Source organism: Homalodisca vitripennis, chromosome X (assembly GCF_021130785.1).
Source record: "Homalodisca vitripennis isolate AUS2020 chromosome X, UT_GWSS_2.1, whole genome shotgun sequence".
In the NCBI taxonomy this organism is placed as follows: domain Eukaryota; kingdom Metazoa; phylum Arthropoda; class Insecta; order Hemiptera; family Cicadellidae; genus Homalodisca; species Homalodisca vitripennis.
In genome coordinates this window covers 30448159-30475063 of record NC_060215.1, presented here as the reverse complement: position 1 = coordinate 30475063, position 26905 = coordinate 30448159, and the positions used below count along the sequence as shown (strand labels likewise).

The following is a 26905-nucleotide window of genomic DNA, read 5'->3' as shown; positions in this document are numbered from 1 at the left end:
TCATACCGTCATAATGAACGTGACATTGCATACAACTTACTATTGCATTCAGTTTTGGTCGGACGAGAGCATCATTACTGTCATAATGAACGTGACATTGTATAAACTCACTATTGCATTCAGTTTAGATCGAACGAGAGTATCATTGCCGTCACTATAAACGGTTTGTTTTCTCCCATAGGTGTGAGAGTCCTCAATAAACCCCTCCCCCACTTCTCTACCACATCCCCACATCCGATGCGACGTTGAGCTTCATCTCTGAAATGCTGTTTAGTCCTATATACTTTTGTCAATACAGGATCCCATTTGCCGATTGCATTCAGATTCGGAGTAAACCATTTTTGCTAACAATATGGAATAGGAGTAAACATTAATTTTATACCCTGCACTGTGAACATCATTCACAAAAAGTTTTAACGAATTTAGCACTTTTGCTACATTTGTTTCTGTTTTCGAATTTCTCATGTTCAATGTAAATAATTATTTTTTCTCGAAAAATTTACTTTAACAATCTAAAAAATATCAAAATATTTCGCTATGACGAAGCAGTTTAACTTAGTAGGTTTTTATACACTTTCATAACTACCCGTAGAACGTTATACTCGTATATTACAATGTTTCTTGTAATGAGTGATTCTTTACACAATCAGAAGGACGAGATAAAAGTAAAAGTTTTGAATAAATATTAAAAGTAAAACTGATTAAAATTCCTAGATTCTTCTTTTTCTTGATTAAAGTAATGGCCGATCTCCTTTTAAGCCATATTCTGTCTGCCCTCGTGGGCCACTGGACTGTGCGAGGATCGTATCAATCAGGATAAGGGGAAGAGTCGATACAGTACAAGGTCGGTGGTACTGATAAAAAGTGCAATGGTCACAGACAGGATTTGAACCTGCGCTATCTCTTACTCACCACTCGGCCATTAGCCCTCCCTAAAAGACGTCTAGTCTTTATCATACAAAGGCTATAATTATTCCATGAGAACAATTAAACTTGGTATACTCAGATATACTGCTATGGAGTATCAAACGGCGATTTAAAATTCTTAATGAACTATATTAAATAAGTTATATCTTTGTGGTGTTTAATGTACAGTAATTGAAGTAGTTTCGTAACTTGGATTTAAAACTAACCAGTGGTATTCTATAATTAACACTTTTTACCTTTTTAAATACAGTAATAATGTGATACCCTCCTAATCCCCAATCATGGAATGACATTCTCCAGGAATTTAATTAGATTAGTCGATTGATTTAATTATTCACAAAACGATAGAGGTATACGAGTACACTCATGTATTAGGATATCGACGGAGTTTATAATCATCGGTTTTCATGACATCATTGAGTTACAATGGGCTAGGCCATAATGTAAATAACCAAATTGTACTTAACTCGGGTCTTTTTCGTTTAAGGGCCAGCACCTTACAAACATACTATACCTGACTGACAGTGCATTTAATCGTTTTTTTGGTGTTATTAGTTCGTAGGGCAGTAGTCCAGGTACTACTTCTAGTATAAACTCGTCTTATCTTATCAGTGATAAACGCGCGCCGCTTATCTTTAGCCTGTAATGAAACCTGCGTTAGTTCTGTCTGAGTTTTGTGTTCAATAAAGCGTGGTGAGTTTATCTGGGCTTGGACTTTGCAAGCTCGAGTTAATTTTTTTTTCTAAAAGAGCAAGCAGCGCAAAGCGCTGCGCAGCGGGCAAGCATCGCGTGATCTGAGTTTTGAATAGGCAAGCTAGGGTCTTTTGTGCTGGCCCTTAAACGAAAAAGACCCCTTAACTCTTCTCAATGACGATCTTCTAGGTCTTCTAGGTCACAAAGACCAGGTCTAGGTCTTATTTAAGAAAAATCACAAGAAACAACAGTACCTTTCAAAGACAAATGAGTTTGATTTCTGTACCTAGGACAAATGCATTTTCGGAATGGTACTGTACAATATAATAAAAACAAAATTCACTAGTTCTGCTATTTGTTGTTCAGTGTTTAGGTATTGAATCCTGTAAATATAAATAAAACAATAATGGTAATTATTATTACTAGTTTGTGGTACTTCCCCACAATTCTATGAGGATAGGAAAATACATAGTAGAATATCTGCTTAGGTTAGATTACGTTATCTTATCCCAAAACCATTTCTAAGAAGTAGGCGAGTTTATTGTTCGTGATCATACCCGTTAGAATTGCAGTCTGTTAGGTGATAGATGTTGTTATCTCAAGGGATTTTTTAACGTCAAAATTTAAAATCTTATAACGATTAAGAAGTGGCCGATAACGTGTGGTCTAGGACGTTGGACTTTGGATCCGGGGATCCGTGTAAGAAGAGATAGCGCAGTTTCAAATCCTGTATGTGACCGTTGCACGTGTTATCAGTACCATCTTGTACTGTATCGACTCTGCCTCTTATTCTGTTTGATAAGATCCTCGCACAGGCCAATGGTCCATAAGGACGGACAGAATAAGCCTTAAAAGAGGATCGGACCCTCCATAAAAAAGATAAATATACAAGAAGCGCATTATTGGTGTTGAGATTTCGCATGATATTTATTATAAAATTCAATAAACACGTCATTAGTTATTCTATCACTATATATATATATATATATATATATATATATATATATCAGAAAATGAAGCAGATTTGATACATTGCTACAGCATCGTAAAGCACGACACTAAATTTTGTGTAAATACCAATCATCATTTAGTATAAAATGCGGTGATTTAATATACTCGATTACTAGATACTGATGACCTCGGAGTTATTTATCTTCAGCCTGTCAATATTAAGACATTAAAGTGTGCCATGCTAAAAAAATATAATGGTAGTTAGGTGCCTCATGTGTCAGGAGAAACACCCCCTGAATAATACTGTTGTACTCACTATTTAATTTCACATCTTGTGACAATTATGTATCAGTCCAAAGTGTCTGGCCTTACTAAAAATCACCATTTCCAAGTCGATAATCTCTACCACTTTATGTTCTCATACAACAAAAACCGTAACATTTATAAGTCGTTTTGTATAAAATTATGCACATCTATAATTTCACTAAATCCTTGTGGAACTTTCATTTCTTCTTTCTTCAGTAGAATGGATAAAAATGATGATTCCTTACGTAGTGGGTATTCTTTAAAACTTATAATGTGGTTCTTATACTCACTCAGTGCCCTTTATTATTATCTCAACCACTGTACCTGTAGACTTATGGAATGCATTGGGGAAATCGGACAAATACGTTTCTAAACCGAGTATGTAGATCCGGTATGTTTCGATCTGTATCATGTTAGTTGTAGTAAAACCTAACCTCACTGTTACTCATGTTTAGTGTATGTTTGTGTTTTAATCCTTCTCCAAAAACATCTTTGCTTTTTCAGAGAGTGACCAGTCGTGCAGCACTTATTGTTTAAGTTTTCTTCAGTAAGTTCTCGTCCTTCATATTATGCTGATTTTTTGTCCATTCATCACGCAAATCCCATTTACACATTTACTCCTTTGCATCTTCCATGCACTTTCTCCAGCCCTACAGCCTTCGTCTTACCTATAAGACTTGCACCCCATTCAGATTGTGCTTGGCCGCTGCAGCATTTGAACTATTCGCACCCTATTCACATAGTTTGTTTTTCACATTCAATCTTGTTGGCGGAACCCATTGTACTATTTGTTTCTAGGCTCAGGGTTAATTAAAACGCACTGTGAAAATTCACTTTCAGTTCATTGAAATGTAATCAAATAACAGTTAATGCGTCAGCAGTTCTGTGAGTGCCGGTTGCCGAGCGGTCTAAGACGTTGGACTTTGGATCCGACTTAGAGATAGCGCGGGTTCAAATCCGTCCCCTCATTATGTATGGTAAGATCCTCTCATAGGCCAGTGGCCCACGAGGACGCGCAGAGTGAGGTTTAAAAGGGGGTCGGTCTCTTCCTTAAATAACTCTTAACAAAAAATAGCTTAGTTCTATAACATTTTTTACATATTATAAGTTCCAGTTACCTCCATAGAGCAAATGCAATACACCAAACAATTTCCAGAAGCTGCATTTTAATACAGACACGTAGTGCTGTAGACAGTGTGGTGAAACAATTGATTTATTGTATTGTCGTTATAATGTAATGGATTTGTAAGCCAGAAACGTTATATTTGTTAGATAAACATAACAATGTTAACCCGTTGCACTTTTACGATGCTCTAAATCTTAAACTGGGGCTATTGCTGGGATGTGCATATAGTTATAGTACAGGTGCATACAGTTATAGTACAGGTACATACAGTTATAGTACAGGTACATACAGTTATAGTACAGGTGCATACAGTTATAGTACAGGTGCATACAGTTATAGTACAGGTACATACAGTTATAGTACAGGTACATACAGTTATAGTACAGGTGCATACAGTTATAGTACAGGTGCATACAGTTATAGTACAGGTACATACAGTTATAGTACAGGCGCATAAAGGTATATTACAGGTGCATACAGTTATAGTACAGGTGCATACAGTTATAGTACAGGTACATACAGTTATAGTACAGGCGCATAAAGGTATATTACAGGTGCATACAGTTATAGTACAGGTGCATACAGTTATAGTACAGGCGCATACAGTTATAGTACAGGTGCATACAGTTATAGTACAGGTACATACAGTTATAGTACAGGCGCATAAAGGTATATTACAGGTGCATACAGTTATATGTAGTACAGGTGCATACAGTTATAGTACAGGTACATACAGTTATAGTACAGGTACATACAGTTATAGTACAGGTGCATACAGTTATAGTACAGGTACATACAGTTATAGTACAGGTACATACAGTTATAGTACAGGTACATACAGTTATAGTACAGGTACATACAGTTATAGTACAGGTACATACAGTTATAATACAGGTACATACAGTTATAGTACAGGTGCATACAGTTATAGTACAGGTACATACAGTTATAGTACAGGTACATACAGTTATAGTACAGGTGCATACAGTTATAGTACAGGTGCATACAGTTATAGTACAGGTACATACAGTTATAGTACAGGCGCATAAAGGTATATTACAGGTGCATACAGTTATAGTACAGGTGCATACAGTTATAGTACAGGTACATACAGTTATAGTACAGGTACATACAGTTATAGTACAGGTGCATACAGTTATAGTACAGGTACATACAGTTATAGTACAGGTGCATACAGTTATAGTACAGGTGCATACAGTTATAGTACAGGTACATACAGTTATAGTACAGGTGCATACAGTTATAGTACAGGTGCATACAGTTATAGTACAGGTGCATACAGTTATAGTACAGGTGCATACAGTTATATTACAGGTACATACAGTTATAGTACAGGTACATACAGTTATAGTACAGGTGCATACAGTTATAGTACAGGTACATACAGTTATAGTACAGGTACATACAGTTATAGTACAGGTACATACAGTTATAGTACAGGTACATACAGTTATAGTACAGGTGCATACAGTTATAGTACAGGTGCATACAGTTATAGTACAGGTACATACAGTTATAGTACAGGTACATACAGTTATAGTACAGGTGCATACAGTTATAGTACAGGTACATACAGTTATAGTACAGGTACATACAGTTATAGTACAGGTGCATATAGTTATAGTACAGGTGCATACAGTTATAGTACAGGTGCATAAAGGTATATTACAGGTGCATACAGTTATAGTACAGGTGCATACAGTTATAGTACAGGTACATACAGTTATAGTACAGGCGCATAAAGGTATATTACAGGTGCATACAGTTATAGTACAGGTGCATACAGTTATAGTACAGGTACATACAGTTATAGTACAGGTACATACAGTTATAGTACAGGTGCATACAGTTATAGTACAGGTACATACAGTTATAGTACAGGTGCATACAGTTATAGTACAGGTGCATACAGTTATAGTACAGGTGCATACAGTTATAGTACAGGCACATAAAATTATAGTACAGGCGGATACAGTTATAGTACAGGAGCATGGAACTCCTAGCTTGTAGGCGCATACTTGTTCGTGGACAGTCGTAATAATTCACATTCCTGCACGCGAAGCTGAGATTATTGTTTGTTACCATGATTACGGTTCCTTAAAGTACATACTACAATTAATAAATAATTTGAAATAATACAGTACAATTTAAAGGTTTGTTTGGTTTCATCACGTTATCGTTTGGGAGATGGTAGAAACAGTTTTATAAAACACCTGGAATTCATTGATTACCACTAAATTTTCACAAAGTTAACAATTTAATAAAATATACATTATGGGTCATGGTGTTTCTCTGAGTTTTGGTAAAACGAAATTATTTATTACTTTTTGTGTCGTTAACATTAAGAAAAAAGCATGGGGAAAAGATAATTTACATACATCTTTTTGGGTGCGAAATTCTTTTCTGGAAATTGCCATATTGAGGTATATATATTGAGGGATTTCGAATTGCAATGGAATTAGGACTTACTGCATTACCTTTATGTATGTATCAAGGTTGACCCAGTATTAATCAAAATCTGAAAGAAGTTTTTGTGGAAGAGTGGCCCTAGAAAAGTGATGGATGATTTGAGTTTAAAATGTACCGTTGTAAATGCAATTTTAAATTATAACAGTAGCAATATAGAGTGTTGTAGAGATTACATCTAAAAAATGTTATCTTACGTAATATTTAGTGAAGCCTCACCAAATAACCAAATTTAGCCAAATTTGATGTTCATACTGACCTGTCCATTAGTATTCATTCCTTTAAGTTCCACGCACGCTTAAGACTTCAGGTTAAACATCCTGTTGTTTATAATATCTTACGAAAAAACAACTGTCCAATATAGAAGCAGTCCGTTTAACCCAAATCGATCTTAAATCACCGATACATCAGTAAGTGTAAAGCTATCTGAAAACGTCACTTTACCGCACAATTCTCCTTGCATTCTTCTTCGATACTAGTTTTTATGTGTTTCATGTCAAATAATGTGTCACTTTTTATCTATCATACAGTAAAGAACTAAGTTTGACATATATAACTATCAAATATTTATTGCCCATAACAAACTCCAGTCATACCAGTGATAAAACATAAAAGTGTTCAGTAAGATAGCAACTCTATTCCTGATTCTAAGATCGTGAAATCTGCAAATAAAAAACTTGAATTTGGATTATAAGCTAGTTCAGTCTATTTTAAGATTTTCTCCAATTAATTAAGTGATTAGCAACTAATTATTGTAGGTTAACAATGGAAATTAAGATTACATAGTAGTGTCAGAATAAGATTTTGACATTTCATTGGAGAGGACGTGAATTTTTGGACCAGGTTCAAATTAACCTCCTGATATCTAACTTTTCGTTAGAAAGGATTCGAAACTCGCTAGTACAAAAATTTGATCTAATATAACGTCTTTATATATGAGCCCTAGTTAAACCAGTAACGTGACTGATAAATATTAGTTTAACCAAAACAAAACAGTTTGTTTTCATACTGTGAATAATAACGATACTTTTATTTATATGTAAGTATTTTCCTATTGTGAGTTTGAAAAATATATACATCATTGTTGATTTTTTTATAAGCTGTAGTATTCCAGAAAATAACCAACCGTTGTTGATATTTTAGGGGAAGATTTTTACTCCACTATGTTGTATTGGAAATAGACTATGCTCAAGAATGAAGGATAACTTTCGATAAGATTTAATTGTTTCTCAAATGTCGTACTTCCAGGAAATCAAATAAAAGCGGGAGCATTCTTATTGTAAGTAGGGTGTCTTAGGTATCGGTTGTAGACGTGAAGACCCCTATTAGAGCATAGAAGTGAAGCCATACCGAGTCGGGGAGCACGTTGGTTGGTAGTAAGTATAAACACTGCACTTGTACTATACTGACACCACTGCTGTGTTTGCACCTACACGGATACCTAAATACTTGCATAGTATTCCAACAGTGGGATTAGCTGAAATTATTGGAATATGAGCTAAAATTGTGCATGAATATTCATAGATGGCCAGTATTGAATATCGGTCTGATATTATGTCTGTATATTTTTTGTGTTAGGTTCGGGAATCGTTTCAAATCTGAAAGCTTTTTAAATTTGTATTGATAGTATTAATACATTCATCCACTCATAGACGTTTAAATCATATTCCAGATCATATTATAAAAGTTTGTTTCGAATTGGATTCAATTCGTACATCTATTTACTAGCAGCGTGTTTATTTTTAGCAACCTCTTTGATTGCTTATACAATATTTGGAACCTGTAGATGAAGATTTACTGACCTGTTATTTTTTATTTAATGAATATTTAATGTAATAAAAGCGAAATTTTAGTGATTTGTTAAATTTTTGTTTACACACATCAGAAATATATTTTTACACTGGGTTTATACAGTTTAGAGGTTATAAATATAATATTTCTCGGTTATGACCTATTATTTTAAAATTTCTTTAACGTTTATTAATTATAAATGTTATAATTAAAAAAAAAAAAAACAATTCGTACTAACAACCAAGAAATGTTTGAACACACGTTTTTGTTGATGTACAATCTAAAATAATTGGGAATATTCATTAAGTTTAATGAATTTCTAGGAATTGCTTATTACAAAACAAAGATTTTACCGCATGTTAAAAATATTCTTATTACGTTTGGTTGATATCCAAAAAGAGTAGCTGAGACTTCGAGGCTGAACGAGTTTGTAACTTAAGTATTATACAATTACTATAATCATAGCTTTTGGCTGTTGTGTACATCTAATAAATATATATATATATATATATATATATATATATATATATATATATATATATATATATTTGTTATTTATGGTCCTGCTTTAAATCAATAGAAATTTGCATATATCATATTATTCCAGATATTTAACTATATTAGGCATGGATCTTTTTATCCATGAATACTTCTGATAATTCATATTTTTTATTGTTGGAATCTCTAAATAATAACTTATTTTATGTAAACTTTCGAATTTTCACGTGGCCTAAAAATGTTTCAATTATTTTAAAAATGAGGCTAAGCGTTTCATGAATGATACTGTATACATACATTTTAGTATGAATAAAATATTATATCGTGACATTTTTAAATACCTATACCCATATGGAGGGTATACATGTATTATACAGGTATAACTTACTCCCTACTGTATTTCTCATACATGCAGATATTGCTCCCAAATTACCGTTCATCAATGTTCACTAGCAAGTTCTTTATTTTGACTAACTTATACGCCATATTTGAATTATATACAGTTTTGAAATATAAAGGTTGTGTCGTGATACATAATTGCATTGTAGATTTTACACGATGACATAATCCATTTTTAATTTTTCTTGAGGCAGTGGTACTTTTATCATTACATTTCTTCTTTATCATATCAGTATTTAATCAATTTTTTAAATCTGAGTTAAAAGAATAGGGGTGGACATTTAAAACTCACCCTGTATATAAATACAGCGTTGATTAACACGACATCGACGGCCAGATCTTCCCGCCGTAATAAGCATCGACTGATTAACTTCGATCTAACCTCAGAGGTTAAAGAGATATATCAAGAGTAACCAAAAGCCTGTTTACATTCAATCACATTGAATTCGTAAGCTGGGGGATTGTTTCACTTCACGTTTGTTGTGTTGAACGGTTATAACCTGCGTTCGTTATTCTGTTATGCGTGTGGCTGATTCACATGATCAATGCCTATTTTATGTATACATATATATATATATATATATATATATATATATATATATATATATATATATAATATATATATATATAATTACAAAATATCTATTTTAAAACGCCGAGTAATACATTGATGTTAAAATTTAGCCACTTATATCCTACAGTTTTATTGCTTTGTTTAACTTATTTCGAAATTTCTCAATGAAGCTTGACCCACTTGCATCGCCTTAGTTTTAGGTTTTGGAATAATTCAAGTGATTTACTTACGTCCTCAGGTTTTATCATTCGTGATGGTGATCATGTTTCATAGGTACAGTTTGCAAATTCTGATTTGTAGCAATAATCCTAGAAAGTTATTTTATCAGATGGTGATTTGTGATGATGATAATCGTTGATAGGTATAGTTTACATATTTTAATTTGTAGCAATAATTCTAGAAAGTTATTTTATCAGATGGTGATTTGTGATGATGATAATCGTTGATAAGTATAGTTTACATATTTTAATTTGTAGCAATAATTCTAGAAAGTTATTTTATCAGATGGTGATTTGTGGTGATGATAATCGTTGATAGATACAGTTTACAGATTTTGATTTGTAGCGATAATCCTAGAAAGTTATTTGATAAAGTAGTGATTTGTGATGATAATAATCGTTGATAGGTACAGTTTACATATTTCGGTTTGTAGCGATAATCCTAGAAAGTTATTTTATCAGATGGTGATTTGTGATGATGATAATCGTTGATAGGTACAGTTTACATATTTCGGTTTGTTGCGATAATCCTAGAAAGTTATTTTATCAGATGGTGATTTGTGATGATGATAATCGTTGATAGGTACAGTTTACATATTTCGGTTTGTAGCGATAATCCTAGAAAGTTATTTTATCAGATGGTGATTTGTGATGATAATAATCGTTAATAGGTACAGTTTACATATTTCGGTTTGTAGCGATAATCCTAGAAAGTTATTTTATCAGATGGTGATTTGTGATGATGATAATCGTTGATAGGTACAGTTTACAGATTTTGATTTGAAGCGATAATCCGAGAAAGGTATTTTTCAGGTAGTGATTTGTGATAGTTGATAGCTACAATTTGCAAATTTTATTTGTATTTATAATTCTAGAAAGTCGTTTTATTAGGTGGTGATTTGTTATTATGGTAAACGTTGATACCTACAATTTGAAAAGTTTATTTGTATCGATAATTCTAGAAAGGATTTATCAGGTGATGATTTATAAAGACAGTAGTAATAAGGTAGTTTCTTACTTAACCTTTTATTACCATCGTAACATGGGACTTTCATTAGTGGTGACTTGTGATGGTGGTGATCGTAGTGGTAAGTATTTGCGTTAGCGCGTTTTATGACAGAAATAAGTATAACAGGGTACTTTGTGATCATTCCAATGGTGGTTATGGAATAAAATATGGTTACAGAGGTCACTGTCGTAGGTGGTAACTTGTTGGGGTGATAATGCTAGCAAGATACTGTCTTAATTGGTAATCTGAAATGGAAATCATCCAGATTTGGTATCGTCTATTCGCCTTGGCACAATACTGACATACAGGATTGGAATATGTCATGAAATTATGTTGTATTTCTATTATTCTATTGCTATTATAAATAGCAAAGCAAATGTATTCATGAAAACGCGTACATAGTGGCAAGTTGTAGAATAACATACGAAATTCACAGTAGGTTAGGCTACATTGACCGAATCCATACACCACCGTTTGAATTGAATTTCAATAAAATATTTGAAACGATACCATATAGATCTAAATTGTCTAAACGGTGTAAATCACCAAAATATTTGAAGAAATTAAACCTGTTTTCATCTTCCAGACGCCTGTGATTATCTTCGTTATCCACATACAAGTTTTATTCGATCATGTCAATAGAAGGGTGTCTCATTAGATCCCCTGTATTAGAATTGACGGCGTACAACCACCACCTGTACACCGCGACGTCAAACTGCCACCCTCTACATTAATTTATTAGATAATAGAGTTTTGGGGTTTTAATTACACCGCTTTAAATAATTTTAATCGTGTCTGCAATGTAGATTTGTCTGATTGCGTAATGTTTTCCATTGAATTTGTTGAAGTCGGCGAGATTTGTAATTTTTCCTCGCGAAGTTCAGAATGATTCTGACCATTAATACATTTGTTCCTATTAAATCGTTCATTTAGAATATTTAAAAATAATTATATGAATGTGTAATTGTATAGTATTAAATGGCCGAGGGACTAATCGTAATCTGAAAAATTAATACGTAAATGTAGGTCTGTAAGTTCTCTAAACCTAGTTGGTTTTGGTATAAAATCAGTTTCGTCACCCTTTCCCGGTACTTATTGCTGCTCTGGAAATCCCTTTTCGTGGTTCTGCTTTCCGTAAACTTAATTATTTGAGCTAATGGAAACTAAATTACGAATCGTTGGAGTGTTTAGCTCTTAAACGACATCAATATAAGTTTCTTATTAATTTTACTTGTAAATATCGGGTCATTTGTGAAAGTCCTCATAGTTTATAAAACATCATAATTCGACTAGCAATTTAAGTATTATTGCATATCAAATCGGAATTCTAATAAGTCTAAGTTAAATTTTACTTTATATTCATCACCGGCAAAGAGCGGCTGAAAAATAATGTTAAGTCCTTCAAAACGGGCATTGTCATATCCTGTAACGTATCCAAGTAGAGTGAGTATAAAAGTGACCTAATCCATTTATGACCGTATCACAACAAAATTATGCGGTGGCTTACAAAGTTATTTCAAAGTGATGTTATAACTGGGTCTAATATCGACAACGCCATCAGAATGTGGCTTGAACTCAATTTCTAAAACAATGGACTTATCCCGTTATGTCCGTGGGGTATTCCTATTCGTCGTCCTTGCTACTGACATTCACATTTAAATCGTGCTGGTTTCACCAAATAGAATCAATTTTATAGTCCTATATTCTCGTCCATTGTAATAAAACAATGTATGTGAGCATCGAAAGTTGATGGAATTAAAAACATATTAAAAGCCTATTAACGTTTATAGTGAAAAAGCACTTAAATCCCTTGCGAAAGTGATGATGTTAATTTAATGTACAGCTTTAAAATTCACAACTCATAATATTTATTTTATACTCACAAATTGGTTATTAAAACAGCTTTGACAACCATTATTGACAAAAACAATAACGGTGTTTAGGGGGAAGTTTAACATTATCTATTAAACAATAAAATTTATGTTGTGTGACCTACAGTAAAGACCGATTGAGTATCCAGAAACGTTAGTAAATATCTGCATTAAGCAACAATCTACGGATATTTTATATTCTATCAGTCAAAGATGAGATTTAATAATATCAAAGAAAATTTCTTCACTATAGGTTATATCTGGTCTGATTTATTAAAGTTCTACCGATTTAAGAATTACTAGCGGCTCTTGCTTCGTTTTATTCTTATAAAATGAACTTTAATACAAGCACAAATGCACAATGTTTACGTCAGTTTTTTATACTCCGTCTGGTATATTTGAAACTGATTATTAATAAAACCACTGTAGAAATGCAGTCTACTTAGAATATGTGACTAAAATTTAGACTTCTTATTCACCAAATGCAATATTTCCTAGTGAAGCCAGTGAGGCGTAGCCCGGGTAGGGTAATTTTCTCACCATTATTGGCACTCAAGCTTTAAAATGATTCGTGTAAAGCTAACTTATGTTTTTACAGCTATAGAAATTTCCTTTCGCTCATGGAAATGATATATATTTATCAATTCGTTTCCAAATAAATATTCATAACTTTTTACAAAAATATTTCACTATACATCGAATTAGTGATAGTGTTTTGTACAAACATGCATAAAAATGTATAATTAAAATATAGTTTTGTCATAAGAAGAGCCAAAGTTTTTGTAACAAATGAGGAATTATAAAATAATTTCCATTGATGTTTTAAATGGCAGTGGAGGTTAAACTATTTTTGAACATTTTCTAGTATCCCCGTACATATATTTAAATGACCTGATATTTTGCATTTTATATCTAAGGGTGTGTGTGATTAAGTTGTGCAACATTCCAACCGTCAAGGACACCCAATTCACTCTCCAGGATTCTAACTAGTGTCTGTAATATGCTAAATAGCCTTTTCTTATTGTAAATGTTCTCAGAAAACTCACTCATCAATGCACACTTCAAGATAGGTTCATTAGTATTGACGCAATCAAAGTTTCCTAATGATGTTCCTAAGAGTGAAGTATTTATTAGTTGGAATTTCAGGTACAGAGAGAATCTGGTTATTAGAAGTAGCATCAATTAAACGATCTCTCTGGAGAAATATAACTTCTTTAAATCGTATTATAAAACACATTGTGATACTACTATAAATCCTCAATTATTGAGTTCTTAGAATGTATTTTCTCGTTCTCAATAATGAGATCCTCTCGGACCCTCTTCCCGCTTGAAATTCGCGCTGCGCTCTCCCAGTCCGCTCATTACTAAAGCTGTAAGTGGCACAGGAATAGTTGTGTACTAGCTGTTACCCGCGGCTCCAACACCTGTGCTTTTAGCATAATAAGGGCGCTGTGGGAAATCAAATGTGTCATTGGAATATCGAAATGGTTTCAAAATTTGAACAGCACCTAAAATGTAAATGTAAAATGTAAATGGGTCTGTGCTGGGTCTTGAGCTTGAATACAAAAGTATTTTTCAATAAACTACTCGTACGTTAATTTAATTTACTCGTTTGGTTTAGGAGGTTCCTAGATTGCAACATCTGCGACTGTAAATTGTATCTGGTCTTGAGGCCAAAGATGTTGATTATCTCTGGATTGCTTTATTGTATTTTTATAGCACTTTCTAATATTTCTAGTGACCAGATATCCGATATCGGAGATCAACCCGTTTGTAAGTAAAATCTATAATCTAACACGATTTATTGGTCATACTGTAGTACTGGGTTTTATGTGGAATGTCTGTGAACTTTAAAGATATTAAACTTAAAGTTATACCTATTAAAAACAAACATTTATATGAACTATCACGGGGCCTAATGCTAATTTCCCTGTTGTATAACACGCCAACACATCTATGGAAGTTTGTGTAGTTTTCTACGACGCTCAACAGTTAGATTGAGTAAGATTAAAACACTTGTTCCAAGTTCACCTTATGCGCCTGATCAGTATTTACGGAGATTCCGTAACAAGCGTAGTCGCAGTTTATAACTTTTATAAGATTTATAAGGTACAGAAACCGTTAACAAAGTCATTTGTATTAGTGCCCAGACTGATTTACTCTTAGAGATATTTCTAAAATTCTATTTAACGCGTTACAGGTAAGCTAAGTTCTATATTTCAAATTTCACTGTGCAAGATTACTACGATAGTGTGCGTTTCAAAACTTTCTCACTATTAGTAAAGAAAACGTGCAGAAATCACCTTGAGAATTGTACAAGTTTTAAGGATGCAAAATTTCAGGTTTGTATTTTTACAAAGATTCTGTAAACATTGGACAGAATGTCCATTGTAGCTGATAGTGTAAGGCAAATAACGCCTTGGGCTAGCCCAAGATCAAAATAAGCAGCAAACAGTGTCTTGCTGCTTTTTCTAGTACTATGTGGAATTAATTATATAACGATCAGTCAATTTCAAACCAATGGTTTGAAAAATTATTTAACAGTGATTATTCATTGATACCAAAAAACTAACATCGTCTATCAATGCAACCCTTAATTTATTGAGTTAACTATCGATTAATATGTTAATAATCCGATATTATGTCAATCAACAATAATTAATCTATCCATTTGTATATTATAATGCCATTCTCATATCTAAATAAAATTGGTTTTTAAACAACACTTTTGTTCCGACGACGAATGTATTATTTACAATATCAGTCACAATTAAGTATTAGAGTACATGTACTCAATTTGTCCTGCAAAATATCATGAACCAGTCCACAAGGTTCTTTCCATGTCACTTATCCATTTTATATCAATACAGGAAAATCTTTATAAGTAGTCACAAGTACAACCTTGCTTAGAAAGCTATTTTACAGTAAAAATAAAAATATATAAATCCACACGATATCTGATGAAAGATTATATTAAAAGTTCAGTGTATATGAATTTTATTTACCATGAAAATAAAGTGTGATTTACTTCTTACTCTCTAGAAGCAAATGAGAGCCGATTTGAGAAGAGTATGTGAACTATTATGCTATTTTTTAATCTCTTCTGATTAGTACGACAATATTAAGCTGTCATAATGACGTAGTTTGCTGCACGCAGCCGTTCTTCGTATAACAGGATTCATTCTATTATCTCAGATTGGATGGTTTCTTTGCTTTTTTTTGTTCTCTTAGGACAAGAAGCTTATAAATTGCACTTAGTCCTATAAGAACCTTAGCACTGCTTCTGGAGTGACAGGATATTCAGGATGGGTAAGGTAGTGGGTAGGGACCGCCTCCTATTGAGATCCACGAGGAAGAATTAGGGCACTAATCTCAAAGTTATGTCCCCCCGGGAGAAGGGGGAGGCCAGCTCTGAACCAGCCTCTGCAGTCAAAGCAGTCAGGGTGTGGCACATTCATGTTGATGCTAGCAAGAACCTCTGATACTTTGGGAACGAACCCCGCCAATTTCAACATTAATCTCCCGCAGTAGACTAGACCTATCGAATTACTCTTGCAACCCAGAATCTCGACATTTGCGGTTAGTGAGGTGCCGCTCCTGGACATCCATAAGGTTGCCCTGGTTTAAATGACACGTCCATTTTTGCTATTCCCAGTGGTAGGTTTAACTTGAAGGTATAAACCAGTCAGAAGTGATCCCTGCTGCGTAGAAACTAGGTTCTTTGTTAGGGGAGGATCCTGTTAGATACCACGCTAAAACTCTTGTCCATCATACAATCCCAAAAGAACTGGTACACCCTTGAGGTGACTTTCTACTTTGGTAATCCTCTATCATTATGCAGTCCCTCCAACATCGGTGCAGCCCTAAGGGAGACGAACTGTTCTTTGGCAGCTACGTACTTGTATTATTTTAAACTGTTCGTCCTTTGGTAGCACCCTATCATTGTATTGTTCCTATTGAATTGGTGCGGTCCTGAGGAAGATGGACTGTTCCCTTTTGGTAGCCTCCTATCAGTAGAGGAATTTTACTACGCTGATTAATACTAATACATATTTTGTATAATCATGAATCATGTAGTAGTTATGAATTGAAACGTAATCGTAATAGTTGGTTGAGTAATGATCGTTGCATCAGTCACGTATTTTACTGACTTAACTTCAGTAAAGAAACATTAGTTACCTTTAGACTTAATACTAATCCCTCACGCTTATCAAGAGATTTTAAGTTGTATTTGCAGGGGAATATATTGCGTTTGTGTCCTAAAGAATTTTTACAGTTGCTAGAACCCTTGGCGTTCTCACATGGACCACCAAGGTTTTAAACTGTAAAGGATTCAACTGTATTTGGTTCAAATACCACTCGTGCATGCCCATGATAATATCTGGAGAAGGCCTGTTTACATAAGTGCAACAAGAAGTTACTCAATATCACGTGATGTATTTTCTTGAATTTGGGGTGTCGCAAATATAATTTTCGCACAAAGTTCCGTTCTTTTGTTTCTTAATTATACCTATAGTATAATAAATCGGATATTTATAAGCTTGGCATATTTATGAGGGACGTGAAAGTGAGCACCGAGTCACAAACTACAGCTTTGTTTTAAGCTTCCTCTTACATTAAGTGTGTGATCTGGCCTCAGGTAACACAGGTATGGTGAGAATGGTTTACCCAGTGCGAATGTTCAGTTCACCTCCATTCCATCTTCCGCTCAGAGCATTTGTTCGCCAGAAGAGGTGTTGAGAACACCTCTTCTGGATTACACTGGATTTCTGCTGGGGAAAACCAGTCAGACCTCTCTTGTAGGCGTCCTTGATATCGCACGATGCGACGCGGAAACAACTAAGAACTCGTCGTGTAGCTGAGAGGGCTTTTTGGATACCGAAATCATCACAAGTATTAAGTATTATTGCCAAAGATCTGTAGCTAGATTCTTCAGACGGGCGTGTCCTCCAGATTCCAGATTCACAGTGTCCTAAGAGTTGCACTAAGCTGAAAGTGAAATGCGGCTAAACTTAACACTCGCATTGGCCTTAGGACTACCTTAGAAACGGCCATTCGATCGTTGCGATGCTCGATATTTGACATTTCCGTACAACGTATAAAAAACTTGAGTAATTGAACTGTATGCGGAATTATTTCCGTACTAGCTTAATTATAGAGTCAAAATTTGTGCAAAGTGTTTAAAAGAATTAAAAAGAATATTTTGTATACTATACGTATTGAACTATATTTCTAGTATCTGTAGTAAATTTTACTACAGTAGTAAAAATCAGGAGCGTAAAGTCGGACTGTACTATGAACGCACAATAACTCAAAGCGTTTTATGACTAACCAAGTTCTCTTTACTACTTAGCAATGCCTTGCGAATCAAATCGCCTGCAAAGCTTTGTGCTGGACGGATGTGTGTTAAATAAGTGATCCAACTGAAACCACCTCGCGTTGCTTGTAGAGTGCACTTAAGGATTTCTCGTGGACAACGTGTTTGCGTTCTCTGTTAACGTGGAAAAACTGAGCAGTGCGTTCACGCGTTGGAAACTGTTATAACGAGATCCGTTTACCAATCACATTACTTCCAAGTAGTCTCTATTTGCTTACAGGGAAAGTCGAGACACACTTTATTGGGATCTACCTCAACTACCCTTTATTTCCTGAGATGGGGAGGGTTGAAAGGAAGTGGGGAGGGTTCCAATTGGCGAGATTGTCGCAAACCAAACATGATTTATTAGGTTCTAGCTCTTCCCAGAAACGGGCATTTCTCCATTTGATGTTTTATATTCATTTATGTTAAATTGTATGTGACTACACGTCGGTACTACCTCTCTATTATATTGCAAGTACCTCGGTAATATTACAAGAAGCATACTTACCATAAATGTAATTAAAAGATAGTAAACTATAACTTATAGATTTTAATTAATGCACGTGTACGATATTCAAATGCAATAAAACAAGTTTTGATAGCAGCACATTAAATTTTATCATTTGAATAGAAATCTCTATTGTTAGTTCTAACGTTTGGTAATGACCTAATCAGATACATGTTAATCTTATGCAACCGCACGAAATATTTATTTGAGCCAGAGTTTGTACGATAAACGTTGATGTAGTCATCATTAGCACATGAAAATGTATTATAAAATCTAAAATATAATAATTGCTTGAATACAAATGACCTATTAATCACCTAAACAAACAACTAGAATGTAGGCTACTTGTTTCAGCGAGTATCTACAATAACATACATGATCACATTGAAGCATAACACTTCGATTCAATATGAATCTTGATTATTTTATTTAAAAAAATAAATGTACGCAAGATTAACTTTTTATATAGTTCTAGGAGATATTTCGTATATAAATGCTTAACTGTAAAGTCATGTTTGGTACACGTGTACGATCTAACAATATCTTAACAGCCTGTCTGATTAACTACTAATGGGTTGGTGATTTAACAAAAATTATCTTAAAACTAACCAGCCTAGCAAAGGCTCGAATGTTTATTTTATTCATTCTGTTATTTGACTTTGATCTTGTATTTTATGATAACCAATGAATCTGTTAATTAATATTTTAATAAAGAAAGTGATAAGTGTATGTCATTACACAATACTTTCTATTTTCACAATTACAAATAATTATATCGCAACGGGCTTGTAATTTATCGCATATTTCGTAAGTACAAAAGAAGCAAAGCACAAATTGCAATGCTGTGTGAAATAATTTATGTCTTTTACATTCACTGCAATTGGACAAATGAAATATTGTTCAAACGTAATAGATACTATAATGGGTTTCTAACAAATAAAACTTGAGTATACAAACGTAACAAAGGTCGGTTTCTCACAAAGCAGAGTATTTTCGACGTCGAGTATGCAACATTTTGGAGGAATCTATTGTTTATTTATGAAATAGATAACAACAACCAAAATATAAATTTAAGAAGGTATCTCCCAATGGTGCACGTGGTACATGATGTATGAACTCCAGAGTGCCGCACCCACATCTGCATATATGCGAGTCTAGAATGAGTCATCCTTTTAGCGTATACAATTGAACGAGTCTACTGCTCATTGTTCTCGATTCGTTTTACTTTGTTTATCGACTGTTTATTTCCCATTAATGTAAACTAAGTTTTTCGCTCACGCTATTTACAGCGTTGATCTAACGTGTCTAATATCCGTGTAAACTCGTACAGAACTGTGTACTTTGTGATACACTCAATTGTCAATCACAATTATTTCACAAAAAAGCGAGGTTGTAAGATTCTCTTATCATATCTAATACAAGAAGTAACTATCCGAATTTTATAAATGGTTGTAACAGCTTTGTGTACAATAATTAGTCAGTTCTTAAAATGGAAATGAATATATGGATCAGATAATAGTTATCTCTGTCGTTTTAAATTAACAATTTCGGGTTCTCAAAATTTTGAAGCTTGTTACACCTTTTCTTGAACAAAAGGATAAAAGATTTCACGTCTCTTATTTCACCATGCACGAAGTTAGGGCTAAAAGCTCCTCACTAACTGAAAACTTGATTACCAACGGCTTAGAAGTAACTTCTGAACCTCCATCAACAGTCTAGGACAATTTAAATTGTACTACCACAAGATCAAAAATTACAGCAAAAGCGAAAGAGGAATTTTTCCTTAAAATTCGATCGTCAGTCACGCTGCTAGTTTGGAGGGGGGGGGGTTGAAATAGGAAAGTATCAAAAGGGTTAAAAATTCCAAACGACCTGGTTTTCTTGGATAATGTTTTAGTTTCACACACCTAAAAACAACCGTTATACACGTAAGTATTAGTCATATGACCGTTATCCAACCATATAGATGGACTGAAAGTCACAATTTTCAGCCAAATAGTTAGTCTCCATGTGGTTGGCTGAAGCTAATTTAATTTGTCTGGTGATCTGAGTAATTATGGTTGGAAATTTTTATCTTTTTCGATAATCTATTTAGATCCTCAGCAAGCTAGCGCGAATTAAGATCGTGGATGTATTGGTCACACCTCATTCTTCCCGTATTTGGATGACGAACCATAGGAATAAAAATTAACTTGATTTATATAGTACGGTCGTAAACAATAGTTATTGTGCATTCTATATCTGTAACTTGATGCCCTACACACATAGGAACGTCTAAATATGGTGTAATACTTAACATATCACTGTTTTGGAAATAAGTCTAGATTCTAGAAGAATCAATTTGTATCAATTTTTTTGAAGTTAACAAGTTAGTTTTTTTAATTACCACAGGAATAATACTAACTAAATTTTAAAATATGTCGAACTTAAGATAATGTAATCACTGACAAGCTTCCCACTAATGAAAAGTTATTATTCGATATTGGATAACGGGGCCACTACAGCTTTGTGGATTGTTGGGGTGCGTATATTTAATAACATAAAGTGGTAATATCATATTGGTACATAGACCTAACCTGTTCGTATCCTGCTTTAGGTGGTGCATTCAGGTGTGGTGACATTATTTTTTAAATGTTCAGTTGTTCATATATATATATATATATATATATATATATATATATATGTGTGTGTGTGTTCATATATATATATATGTATATATATATGAACAACTGAACATTTAAAAAATAATATACATATATATATATTTATTTATTTATTTTCAAAGTACAGTAAGTTTCCTGACAACAGAAAATAATTTTTTTAATTGTATCATTCCACAAATAAGATTATATCGTAGATAGTTTTTTTTAAGTTTTTAATCAGACACACACACACACACACACACACACACACACACACACACACACACACACACACACACAGACAGACACACTTTTGTTACTTTTTATGGATATATCAACAATTCACAAATACAGATACATCAAACTGTTCTCAGATTACACTATACTGTCTGGTCAACTTTAGGGGGTCACCATTAGGATTTCAGAAAGAATTAATTTTATAGGAAACTTTATATTTTAAACTTTACTCATAGTTAAATGTTGTAAAGTCGCTGCCATTTTCCAATATGGTGGTCAACTTTGTAATTTTTGGACGGATTTGGGTTTAACTTACAATTTTAAGATGGCGTAATTCTTGATATATTTCAATATAATTAACCGTTTAACATCTTTAAACGGACTTTCAAATAAAAAAAAGTAACTCAGAGTGCAATATTCCTTCAACTAAATGTTATAAAAAAGCTGTTACAATTTTAGTAAAACTTAATTTATGCAAAAATGTACTTAAATTGGGGGCGAATGTTTTTGTGAAGATGAAAGTTACTTTGAAAACCTGCTTTAAGTCATAATTAAGTCATCATAAATAATTACTTTTAACAGTAATTTCAGTGTGTTGACGAAGTGTCACGCACAAACATGCAAAGTTTCAATCTTCTCTATTACTTCAAAATCAAGGTGTGTGTTTATCAAGTCTATAGGTGAAATTTCTCCTCTCAAAACGTCGCATTATTTACTACGCTTGTCACCTACTAACTTTAATTTGTTCAATGTGCGTTAGCTTTTACCATAACCTTAATCAGTCAAATTCCGTGATATGTCTCCAAATATTAAACTGTACTTTATAAAAAGTAAAGAATTGAAAGTACTGAAAATTAATGCGGACCAAAAACAGTCTTTATGATTGTTTGAGCAAGATGAAGCTGAAGGTGACAAGCGAGTAACATCCTTCGAGATGGTGTATATCACGTAACAGAGTATCATCCTAATGTTCTGGTCACTAAAGCATGAGAAAGTAATAAAATGTTATATAAATACATTTGCAAAGATGTATTCTATAAAAAAGTTTTAGTTCCAAGCCCGGCTGACTAGTTTCAAGTCCGTTATCTTCGTAGCGATAAGACGATTGACTCGGATAGTTTTACTGATAACGCCACCGTAGAACTGAATCATAGTAGTCATTAACAATGTAGAATGAACTATGAAACTGTTTTAACATTCAATAGCTGTGTATAAAACTGTATTTGATTTAGAGACGTATAACGGACTTTGACCCCATGCTCAAGATAATCCAGTCATCAGGGTCCTCCGAAATTCCAAAGTACGTTTAAAATAACCAATTGTTAGTTACCCAGCATTTTAAAACTCCGATACACACATTATAAAAGCAGACTGCTATACAGATGTTAACTGAACGGTATTTCGCATATGTTGTGTACGTTTAATTTAATATATTATACAATTTTTGTTTTACTCTACAAATGACAAATAGAACCTATTTAATAGTTAGTTATTTGGTAACATCGTTGATCATTCATATAGTGAACAAAAATTAAATGGTTTTAGTTAATTTTCTATTATTTGAGCGAATATTGTTCATTGTTGACGATTAATAAATTGAAAGGATAACATAGTTAATTGCAGACATTTGTCATCACTGTTTTTAAACCACAAAAATGACATTTTGTGAACTGGTATCTGCTCTCTTCTTCGGGTTTTAAATTTAAAAAGTAAACATCTTAAACACATGGGGATAAAAATTTTAAAATGTAAGGTAAAAACAAAACATTGTACGTTAAATCCATAAGTATATATGTAAAATCCAGTATCTAATCAGGAACTATGTATGTTCCAGTCGAACTCTTGTCCTGTTTCGTTATTTTTCGTTTGCGATTTTCCAGATTTGTTGCTTTATTTCAGGTATATATGTTGTATGATTTTGGTGTATCACCTTTTTTGTTAACTATCACTCTAGCATGTACATCATCATGTGATTGAACTGTTTACTTTTTACATGATTGACATATATTTAGGATTTGCCACGAGAAGAAGAGAGCGAATCTCACTTCTCCAGACGTCGTGTTTCTATTATTGTAATTCAAAATTATGGCAAATGTCTGTAATCTTATATTCAAAAGTTTTTATCATTCGTAAAATACTTTATCTGTAGCTACAGTGCGGAAAGGGGTGGACATTTAATCCGATTTAAAGTAAGATCGCTGGTTGTGTTGTTGAGAATGGCATTAGACATTCAATTACTCAAAGAACCCTGAAGTGATCTGTTATATCGGTTCTGCTCTTTACTTTCGGCGGATGCACATTTTAATCAGAAAATGGCAGGGCAACGATTACTGTATAAAAGCGCATTGGAAATGTACTTGCTTCTCAAGCGACCACAAATTTGAAGATGTAATAACAGAAGTAATCTTTATATAACTCACCAATAATATCTTGTGTAAAAATACATATAAGCCTATAATCGCTATCGTATATATTTCTTATGTTCAAACATAACAATACACTCAATTATTGCAGTGTTTCTGGATTTTGTTCTATTTACAATCGATTCGGCGAAAACTAGAGCAATGAATCGTTGCTTCAACGCAAATAGAATTACCAGTAACATTACACACGGCGTTCATGAAGTTTTGAACCCCTGCTAACTTTCGATGAACGCAGTTAGAAACATTTACTTCATTGGAAGTTTGGTGGCCAAAATAATGCCATTTGTATTTGGCAATTTTGCTTTCTTTTCAATACTTTACAATTGGTATGGAACAACTCAGTATGTTTAAAGTGTCCGTATAACCTAATCTTTCTAAGAAGTTGATCAATGACGTGTATTATTGATGTGTAGTTTTAAAGCTACATTCAGTTTTTGTTTAGTAAAAATAAAAAAGATACACTGAACCTGACCATAGTGTCTTCTGTAATGGACACCTAATCAAATACTTCAGTTTAGCGAATATTTGTCAGGGATTCTAGCATTCAGTAGCAGCAGAGATTTGTTACTAGTATAATACTTGAATTTTTAAATGAGTCTTACATTTTGACGTTAAGATCAAGTATCAATGTTGGACAAGAAATGGGAAATGTGAATTTTTGTGGTGTTGTTGCAGTAAATATTTTTGTTTTGTCTGTACTATGTTACAAGTTCGTGCCTTTGGAAGATTCCAAATTCATTTTTCGATGCATGTACAATACCCAACAAGAATTCAGATGATTAAAAAATAAGAATATATTTAATTATGTGCGAATTTTAACAGAGTGAAAACGTCATGTCAGTTATGCCGACAAGTCTTTACCGAGCAGAAATGGAAGGAAGCCGCTATGTCAGGTCAGGCATGGCCGTCGAACATTTTTTCCGGACACAAACGGTGGCCTTTCGCAATGATCGAAGCCGTAGCAGGTGAAGTTGATGAGAAATGTGTATTCCAGTCGCCGCGTGCGTCCCAACACTGCTGACATAGTCAACAGGAAACATTAAGCAGGAACACGCGCTCGCCATTTTTGATGAGAGTTGGGCGTACACTTGTTGTTGGGTGACTCTCATGAGAATTCTCCTCTCCGTCGTAGAAACTGTTGTCCGAGTTATTGCATTCTGATAGTGTGGTTTCGAGTAAAAACTGGTTTTAAAGTCTGGAAACTGGAAACCTCAGTCTATGCCGATGCGCGTAGTGTAGCGGGTACAACGGTTATCGCGATATAACCGGATCAAGCAACGTCGAGCATGGCTGCTGCTTGGATGAGTGACCGCTGAGCGATCCTATCCTAGCAAGCAGTCCGCCTGCCCGGCCGATGGTGGTGGTTGGGAAGTCACCTCTAAGTCGTTGGTCCCCAGGTTAAGTGTTGAAGAGGGATTCTTAGCCCTAACTTCGCCTGGTAAAATAAGACATCTTTACTTTACTTTACTTCTAAGCCCACCTTCGTAGAATGTACTAGACAGTCCACCTCCTTGCAGTCTACACTTTTTTGGGTTTTACTGGGCGGGGAAAATAATAGTGATTTATTATTCCATAAATAAATAAAGAGTAGAATATGTTGAAAAATAAACCCTCTTGTTCGAACCACTATTATTGTCTGTAAGAGAGTACGTTGCGTAATTTCCAACTTCATTCGAGGATTCAACGTGGAGAAATCTTTTAATTTCGTCGGCGGCTTAACACCAATAATTAACCTCTCCAATCAGCTGGGCCAAACAAAACTAGTAAGAAGTCAAAGTTTTGAGGATGGACAGGCCAGTTGACCTCACTAACCTGAGAGAGAGAACAAGTCATGGTAGGAGCAATATAAATATAGCGTCACAGCACGACTGCGATTGCTTAAAAGATGAGTGAACAATATATGCACTACACTCTTCTGCATATTGTTACATACTTATAAAAATGCATTATCTAGATGCCATTATCAGATCAAAATTTAGTACTTCATTAACAGATATTTTAAACAGGTTTTAGTTGTAATAGTTCATTTTTATGACCGTTTCGTATATTGATCGGTTAACCCGGTAGTAGAATCAACCTTTCTGAACACGGCATTCTGACGTCACTATGTGCTAAATATATACCGTTTATGAGCAGCGTTCTGGGTAATGCCTTGAGGGCATTGATAAGTTCCCCTTTATAACGAGTTTTCACTCTCAATTAGACAACTGAGAGTAATACATTTCTATGTAAACGAATTACCCTTAATGATTCAAGCTATTTAGAATAAATATAATTTATATTCCCGTTATATTATTTCCATGTCGAATAATTAATTAATGGTCCTCTTTAATGATCACCATATATAAAAAATCTGATTAATTGTCTTGAATGTATTACAATGGTATTTATGGGTGGAAGAGCCTATTCAAGAATGTGTTGAATTCTTAAAATTCCATCCATAAATATTGTGAATTGATGGAATGTACTGATGATAATATTGAAGTAATAGCTGGCGCGTCAATATTACCGTCGATGCCGCCGGAAGGTGGCAGGAGTTTCCTGTCAGTTAGTTATTGTTTTCACAATGGAATAATGTCTGGTGACAATGTTTTTGATGAAATTTAAAACAATTAACCGGTACTTTGGCATTGCTACAAGCACACCGTAGGGTTGCCACAGTTCAACTAGTTACTTTTAGTCTATTGTCAGAAGTTCCCTTCGGCTTGGCAACATTACTATAGGTTTGCGTTGGCAGATAATCATTATATGAGATTAATTGCGAGGTTGAAATTTTCAGAGCCCTGTCGCTAGAGAAGCACTCAGAGAGTTGGGTTTAGTTGTAATAGAATCCATCTCGGAGACTAGTAGATTATGTAATAGACAATAGACTAATTATGTTGAAGT

At 34.0% G+C, this 26905-nt stretch overlaps 1 protein-coding gene across 1 annotated transcript in view; it reads left to right on the top strand.

Moving 5' to 3' along the window:
- LOC124368875 (calcium/calmodulin-dependent protein kinase type 1-like) overlaps positions 1-26905 on the top strand; it is a 385883-nt gene that overhangs the window by 190511 nt on the left and 168467 nt on the right.